Consider the following 8,413-nt stretch of genomic DNA (forward strand, 5'->3'; position numbering starts at 1 on the left):
CAGCAGCCAGAGTGATCTTTAAAAATTGTTTTAAAAGGCAGACTAGGTTTCTCCTGTCTCCTACTGCCCCTCAGTCTGAGTTTTTGCCACCCGTGGCTGCATTTTGGTTACTCAGAGGTGCCATACAGCATCTCACCTCAGGACCTTGCTAAGGCTTTCTCTTCCATCTAGAGTGAACTTCTGCCCTCCTCTTCACCTGGCTCACTGCACTTACCACATGGGATTTTCTGATGAGAGGCTGTCCTCTTCACTGGATGGTAACTTGACAGGGCAGGGACTGGAGCTGTCCTTTCAAGAAATGAATGAAGAAAAAGGCACTAATTTGTACCATCAGCTGTGCTAAATGAACGATAACTTTGGGGATTCACTTCACTTTTGGGGGTTACCAGTAAGCATTCTTTGTTGTCTCATATCTCAGTGTGTTTTTTCAGTTTAATAATGGAGATAGCACAAACTTACGGAAAAATAATGACTATTCTGAGTCTTTATATTGTAAATGTAAACAAGTCAATGATCAAGGAGGTTGGGGAAGAAAATATACCAATATCTATGGTTTTCTAGTTATTTATTTTGGTTTTCAAAGTGCATGATGTGTTGGTTGACACAGTTTAATGGAGACATTCCTCCCCCATCACTGCTGCTCCCACCCTCCATGCATGTATGTCCTAAGGCTGTAGCCTGGGCTCCTCCTTTTTCTCATTTTACATATTATTGCTATGTGTTATTAGCCCTGTATTATTAGTCCATTATTATCTTCTGGCTGAGCTGCTATAGCACAAACCTTCTAATTCTGTGTATCCTTGGCCTCTCTTGCCCCTAATGTATTATACATCATCCTACCAGCTTAATTTTCTTGCTCGCATCATTCCTTTGCCCCCAAATCTTCAGTGACTCTCCACTGTCCACATGTAACACTTGACACTTTGTAATTTAGTTCTAAACTTCTTTTAAACAGCTTTGATTAAGTTGCATTTCAAAGTTATAAACAAAATCTACGTTCACTTCAACCAGCAAAGCTCTCAAAGATACGTAAAGAAAAACATGATCTCACCTGTCTCCTCTCCATTTCCCACTCTGTCTCCTGAGATATGCAGTGTTAACAGCCTGGGGTGTAACTTCTGTCCCTGCACCATGCTCAGCACGCTCATATAAATTACACTCAAATGTATGGGGCTCTTATGTTATTGCTTGTTTATACAAAAATGATTATACTAGAGTTGTCTGCAATTTGTTCATTCTTTCTCAGTAAAAAATGAGTCTATAGATAGAGAGCTAATTTATTCCTTTTTTTAGCTGCATAGTACAAATCTTTGACTTATGATGGAGTTAGCTGATAAACCCATCCTAGCTTTCCGGGTAGTTCAGCTGGTAAAGTTGAACATATCATCCAGTTGAAAATGCATTTAATGTATCTTAATCTACCAACCTAGTAGTTGGTAGATTACCAACTACAATCTATCAACATAGTTCAGCCTAGCCTACCTTAAACATGCTCAGAAGACTTTCGTAAGTCTACAGCTGGGCAAAATCACCTAATACAGGTCTATTTTATAATAGAGTGTTGAGCATCTCATGTAATTTATTGAATTCTGTACTGAAAGTGGAAAGAAAGAAAGGTTGTACAGGTACAGAACAGTTGTATCAGGTGTTTCCCGTTGTGATCGTGGGGCTGACTGGGAGTGGCAGCTCACTGCTGCTATTCAGCATCAGGAAGCTATCATAGTGCATATCAGTAGCCCGGGAAAAAATCAAAACTGAAAATTCAAAGTATAGTTTCTACTGTTTGCCTGTCACTTTCATACCACTGTAAAGTTGAAAAAAATCTTAAGTCAAACTATTGAAGTCAAGGACCCCCTGTATTCCACAGAGTGGATATACCTCACTTAATCAGCCACTTCCCTGCTGATGGTCATGTAGGTTGTTAACAGAATTTTCCTCTAATATATTTTTTGTGTCTATATCCTTGAAATCCATTATTTTACTTCTGTAGGATAGATTATCAAAAGTACAGCTGTCTACACCCCAGTCAAGTCTAATGTTCTCTCTGCATGCTCTGTGTTTTTCAGCGCCTCTGTCGTCTATTCCTGGAAGGCCCTTGTTCTCTGTGCTCATGTGTCCAACTTCTGATCCTAAAATGCCCAAATCTGATACCAGAATTTAGTTAAGTTATCTAATATCCACCTCCTTCCTTCTTCCTCAGCTTAACACTGTAGCAGTGTGCCTGGGCTAGGCAGTGGTGCAAAATTGGTGGGAGCCAATCATGACAATCTTGTTTCCATTTTGTCTGATGATTCTTACAGCCAGGGATGGTCATGTGACACAGTCTGGGCAAATGACGCACAAGTAAAAGTAAGGCAGTGGCAAAGTAGGAGGGGGAGCTTTGGAAAACATTGTTTTCTTGATCAAAGGAAATGATGCAGTTGTTGTGACCCTTCCCTTTCCTTTCTTTCTCCTTTCTTCCTTCCATGGGCTTGGATACAATATCCAGAACCATAGCAGCCATCTTTGACCATGAGGAAAAGTCTAAGAGACTAGCAGAGAGAGACTTAATCCTGATGTCTCTGGGACACAACAATTTCTAGGAATCACCTGGTTCCAAAAAACTTTTGTTACATTAGAAAAATACAATCACTATTTGTTTAAGTCAATGAAATTAAAAAAAAAAAATATTTGCAGCCAGGCATATCATTTACCTGTCCCATCTGACTAACCTTATTTCCATTTGGTGTTACCACCACTGGGGGCTTCCCAGGTGGGACTGGTGGTAAAGAACCTGTCTGCCAATGCAGGAGACTTCAGAGATGTGGGTTCAATCCCTGGGTTGGGAAGATCCTCTGGAGGAGGGCACAACAGCCCACTCCAGTATTCTTGCCTGGAGAGTCCCGTGAACGGAGGAGCCTGGCGGGCTGTAGTCCTTGGGGTTGCGAAGAGTCAGACGCGACACGACTGAAGCGACTTAGCACAGCACAGCAGTACCACCGTTGGAATGTCACACAGTGGGCCAGAACAGTTTGAGAAGCCTGTTAGACACTTGCCTTCAAAGGTTCTTGAAGTATGGGTTTCCACAGTCACTTGGGAGTGAAGTTTGGTCACACCCCTCACCCTTAGTGTTATCTCCTTTTTATGCCTAGCATCTGAATCCTGCTTCCTGCTTGTTGGAATAAAGGACCTGTTTCCAACTACAGAAGCTGAAGTGGTCGCATCCTCCTCCCTGTCCCTGGCAGCTGAGGCTCCTCAAGAGGTGAGAGGAAGTTTTAGGGTGGGTTATAAACCCTCCTCAGAAGCAGCACTGAACCCAATGCAATGGCATTAACCATTTAGGGAGGCAGTGAAGCAACTGGCCAGTTGCTGCTGTGTCCACTGTGATAGTGGCGGCTGCTCAGGCAGTGTCTAATCAGACTGTTGTAGTAGTATGATCAGTGACATCCTCCGTTTCTGAGCCCGTCTCTACCATTTCCCAAGTCCGAGTCTCTAGACCTTTTACTGATTTTCTAAGCTTCCTGATATCCTTTTGATAGGTTTCTTTTCTTGCTTAAATTAGCTAGAGCCAGTTTATATCACTCACAATCAATAATATATGTTGGTTTGCCCTAGCCTCGCTCTTGGATGACTTCTAAACAGATCTGATGGTGACTACTTCTTTTCTCTCTTTCCATCTTTTTTAAATTGAAGTATAGTTGGTTTACAATGGTGTGTTAATTTCTGCTGTACAGCTAAATCACTCAGTTATTCACATACATACATTACTTTTTAAAATATTCTTTTTCCATTTTGGTTTATCCCAGGAGATTGGCTATAGTTCCTTGTGCTGTACAGTAGGATCTTGTTTATCCATTTTGAATGTAACAGTTTGTATCTGCTAATCCCAAACTCCCAGTCCATCCCTGTCCCTCCCCTCCTCCTCCTTGGCAACCAAGTCTATTCTCTATTTTTGTGATTGTTTCATAGATAAATTCATTTATGTCATATTTTAGATTCCATATCTAAGTGACATCATATAATATTTGTTTTTCTCTCCCTGACTTTACTTAGTATGATAATCTCTAGTTGTACCTAGTTGCTGCAAATGATTTAATTCCATTCTTTTTTATGGCCGAGTAGTATTCCATTGTGTGTGTGTGTGTGTGTGTGTATGTATATATATGTATATATATTTATGAAATCTTCTTTATTCATCTATCCTGTGATGGATATTTTGGTTTTTTCAATGCTTTGGCTATTGTGACTAGTGCTGCTGTGAGCCTAGAAACGTGTGTGTTTTTGTTTGTTTTGTTTTTTGCAAAAAAAACTCTGCACTTTACTTCAACCTTTATCCAAAAATGTAACAAATGTTAAAAATGTGTAGTCCTGAGCTTTAGATGCTGACCTCTGACCTCATAGGCAAGTGAAGAGAGAGATGCTAGAAGTTCAGAGTTCCTCCCATTCCTGGAGAAAAGGGAAGCCCGGGTGAGGTACATGATTAGAATACCAAGGCCCTATGGAGAATGGGACCCCCTGTCTTCTAGCACCAGACCAAGGCCGCACCCACCCCACCCCACCCCACCACCAGCCATCCTCTTCAATGGAGAAGTCACACAATTCTTGAAACTTGTACAGGAACGTGGTGTGTGGTGCATGTGGCCGGCAGCTAGCTCACCAGAGAGGGTTAGAGCCTGCCCCTCTGCTTCACAGCAGGCAGGATGGGGCATAACTCAGCTGCCTCCTCCTCACTCCCCTTCTCTTTGCTCTCTTCCTTAGGAAGATCATTGCTTGTAGTGACAGTCTGGTGCCGCCCAGTGATCCACATGGGGCCAGAACCTGACATCAGGCAGAAGGTTATGGGTGGTTGGAGCTGGAAGTCATCCACACTGAACATAGGTTGGCAGGACGACTTGAGGTTGGCCACAGGGACTTTGATCTCCTCGTGGTCATGGTTCTGCACTATGGCTTCTACCACATTATTCTCTCAGTGAGGCAGAGCATGGTCAAAGCCAGCAGGAGCTCTGTACCATCCTCTTCTGCCTTGAAGCTGAAAGAGCAGGTGTGGCCCGAGAGCTCACAGCCAAAGAAAAAACAATCCGTAGTGACTGGACCAGGACTCAGAGACCGCCCGTCGACCCTCCCCTCCCCCCACCCCCCAACCCAGACCCGACTCTCCTGATTCAAAAACACCAGGGCGGCAGCAGCACCAATGGCCTTGCTGCAAGGGCTGTCTTTTTAAATTATTGTTTAGTCCAGATATATGTCCAGAGTGGGATTTCTGGGGCATATGAAGTTCTATTTTTAGTTTTTTGAGGAATCTCCACACTCTTTTTTTCATAGTGGCTGCACCAACTTAAATCCCCATGACGGTGATTACTTCTTAGAGGTGCCCATGGGCTCCTCGGGTGATACTGGTGAGGACCCCAACACTAAGCAGTCTGACTGAATGTCTACAACCTCGCCAGGCAACAATTTCAACAGAAAACTGGTAAGTTCAGTAATGAGAGCCAGTCAGGCCAGAATTGAGTGAGAAAACATAATGTTCAGATGATTTTATGAGATGCCTGCTTGGTCTTCTACCCTGTCCTATGGAGCCTCACAGTGTTTCGTTATTTACCTCTTACCAAAGCCCAGTGAGAATAAAATGATTATCCCCTTCTGGTTTGAGAATGTGCAGAATTTCTCCCCTTCACTTCTAGTTTTCTCTCCCCACAAGCCTCAGTGGCACTCAGTGAGTTTGATTAAAGTTTCTAAGGCATCAGAGATACTATCAAATCAACCACCTTAGGTGACAATCAACTCTCATTCTTCTCAGCAGAGTTCAGTAGCCTAAGTGCCTAGCACTTCAGCGCTCAAAAGATGTTTGTGGAGTGCAATCAATGGCCCAGTGGCATGGGAACACCTCTGGGCTACGTTTCCTTGGGCAAGTGGTGGCCTGAAACATTTGAGGTCTTGTGTTTGAGTACAGGGTAGACTCATAGAAGGTGTTGTTGTTCAGCCACTCAGTTGTCTCCGACTTTTTTTGACCCCATGGACTGCAGCATGCCAGGCTTTCCTGTCCTTCACCATGTCCTGCAGCTTGCTCAAACTCATGTCCATTGAGTCGGTGATGCCCTCCAACCACCTCATCCTCTGTCGTCCCCTTCTCCTCCTACCTTCAATCTTTCCCAGCATCAGTCTTTTCTAATGAGTTGGCTCTTTGCATCAGGTGGCCAAAGTTAGTGGAGCTTCAACTTCAGCATCAGTCCTTCCGATAAATATTCAGGATTGATTTCCTTTAGGATTGACTGGTGTGATCTCCTTGCAGTCCAAGGGACTCTCAAGAGTCTTCTCCCAACACCACAGTTCAAAAGCATCAATTCTTTGGTGGTCAGCCTTCTTTATGGTCCAGTTTTTGTATCCATACGTGACTACTGGAAAAACCATGGCTTGTTAGGAGGTTTTCCCTCCATCCTTTCCCCTATCCCTGACTTTGGCCAGGATGCTTCATGTCTCAGGGCTCAGTGTTTCTTCTTCTTCTGTTTCTATTTCTGACTTTACTTCTTCCATTTCTTCTCCCTTACCTTTATTATTTAAAAGCACGAATGATGTCACCCTACTTGTGTTCTCTGCAGAGTCTGCCATATACATCAACAATATTCAGTAAATATTGGCTACATTAACACATCTTCAGAGCTTTTTCTTTCACTGTCCCCAACTTTTCTACTGAGCCTTCTTTCTACCACGGGGCTCTTCTGCCACATTCTCCCAAGTTTTGCTTGTAGAGTCAAAGGCCTTGCCGTGTCTTCAGTTTCCCTGCCCTGCTTCTTCAGAAGAAAAGGGAGCCTTTTTGCCATTTGCTGGTGGGGGACTGGCCTTTTCAGCAAGGATGGTGGGGTGTGGGGGTGAGAAGTGGAAGCAGTGGCCTGAGGAGCTGGCTGATGTGCAGAGACTTGTCCTCCACCAGGCTTGAGAGGTGGGGAAACTGGGGAGTCTGGTGAGGATTAGCTTTGCTGGATCATCAGCAGCATCTTCAGCCTCTTTCCCTTTCTAACTAGCCATCAAGTTGTGCAGATTGATTTTCCCTTTGACATGGGGGCTTCACAAGCACTTCTGGAATGAATGAATGAGCTATCTCTTGCAGAACTGAAGTGTGAAATAAGTCAGTAAACATGCCAAAAGGAGGCTGGAGGCTATGGAAACCGATGTAGATTGGCTCAAAATGTCATGAAAATGAAAAAGTTGAGGGACAAGGCCTTTCTAGGGAGAATGCTGGTCCCCCTGCCCCTAGGTGCTTCTGCTTCAGTCCACCTCACCTTCATCTAGTAGCCTCCTGAAGTGTCTCCTCTCAGGCCCACTTCCCCAAAACTGCTTTAATCAGACCTTCTGTTGCCTCAAGCCCTCCTGGGTGACCTGTGTTCTGCCAAAAAAAAAAAAAAAAAAAAAAAAAGTTTCATATGCCTTAGCTCCTCCCCTTCCACCTTCTTACTGTGAGAGCATCTACTGCCCACGCAGACTGGCCATCCAGCCAGAGTGGGATCTTCTCCCTCATACCAGGACACCCTCCTTGGTCTCATCTTTGCTTCTGAGGCTCTGTTTTGTAGTATTCGGCTTCCCCTCCCCTACCTCCATCGGAGTAGATCATAGTGCTTGAGTGTGGTGGGTGCCCCGGGTCCACTGCTTGATTCCACACTGCCACACTTCCTAGATGTGTGACTTGGGGCAGGGTTCTTAACCTCTCTGAGGTTTCAGTTTCCTCCTGTGCAAAATGGATGTAATAATGGTACCTACCTCTTAAGTCACTGGGTAAATGAAATGCAACAATGCATGTGTGTGCCTGGCACACAGAAAGTGCTCAAAGGGGTTATTACTATTATCCCCCCGGGTTCTTTCTTACCTCTGAACTCCTGGAGTACTGTCTGGGCCACTCATCTGGCACTTAATTGTCTACTTATTGATGATATCTTTTATAAGCTATTCATATCGTTTATCTTTTGTATGTGTGTGTTCAACTTCCCAATTAGATTTTAAACTCCTCTAGGGCTGAACCAGATGGCTTCCTTTCTGGAAGCACAGAGTCTTAACCACTGGACCACCAGGGAAGTTCCACAAACGAATACTTACTAAAATGAGGGATAAAATATCCAGTGCTTGCATCAGTTCAGTTCAGTCGCTCAGTCGTGTCCGACTCATAACCATGATTTCCCTTACATCATCACAGTAATCTTATAAAGCACGCAGTGTTATTTTCATCTTCTAGATGAGGAAACTAAGGTTTGTAGAGAGGAAGTCACTTGAGTTCCAAAGGTAAGAGCTCTTTCCTGCCTCACAGTGGCCTCCTTCAGCTTTCAGAAATTCTGGCACTGGCTTCCTCTTATGCTCTGATGCCCAAACACATCTCTCTGGTAGCCTAGGTCAGTATCTCCAACAGCTTTCTTTTCACATGCCCATTTTGAGAGAGCCTTTTGAGGTA

At 44.0% G+C, this 8,413-nt stretch overlaps 1 pseudogene; it reads right to left on the reverse strand.

Annotated features, from left to right (window-relative positions):
- Positions 1-4,645: 4,645 nt before the first annotated feature.
- LOC104997564 lies at positions 4,646-7,585 on the reverse strand (annotated as a pseudogene).
- Positions 7,586-8,413: the final 828 nt, after the last annotated feature.

This window comes from Bison bison, unplaced genomic scaffold, assembly GCF_000754665.1.
Source record: "Bison bison bison isolate TAMUID 2011002044 unplaced genomic scaffold, Bison_UMD1.0 scf7180017864309, whole genome shotgun sequence".
Classification (NCBI taxonomy): Eukaryota; Metazoa; Chordata; class Mammalia; order Artiodactyla; family Bovidae; genus Bison; species Bison bison.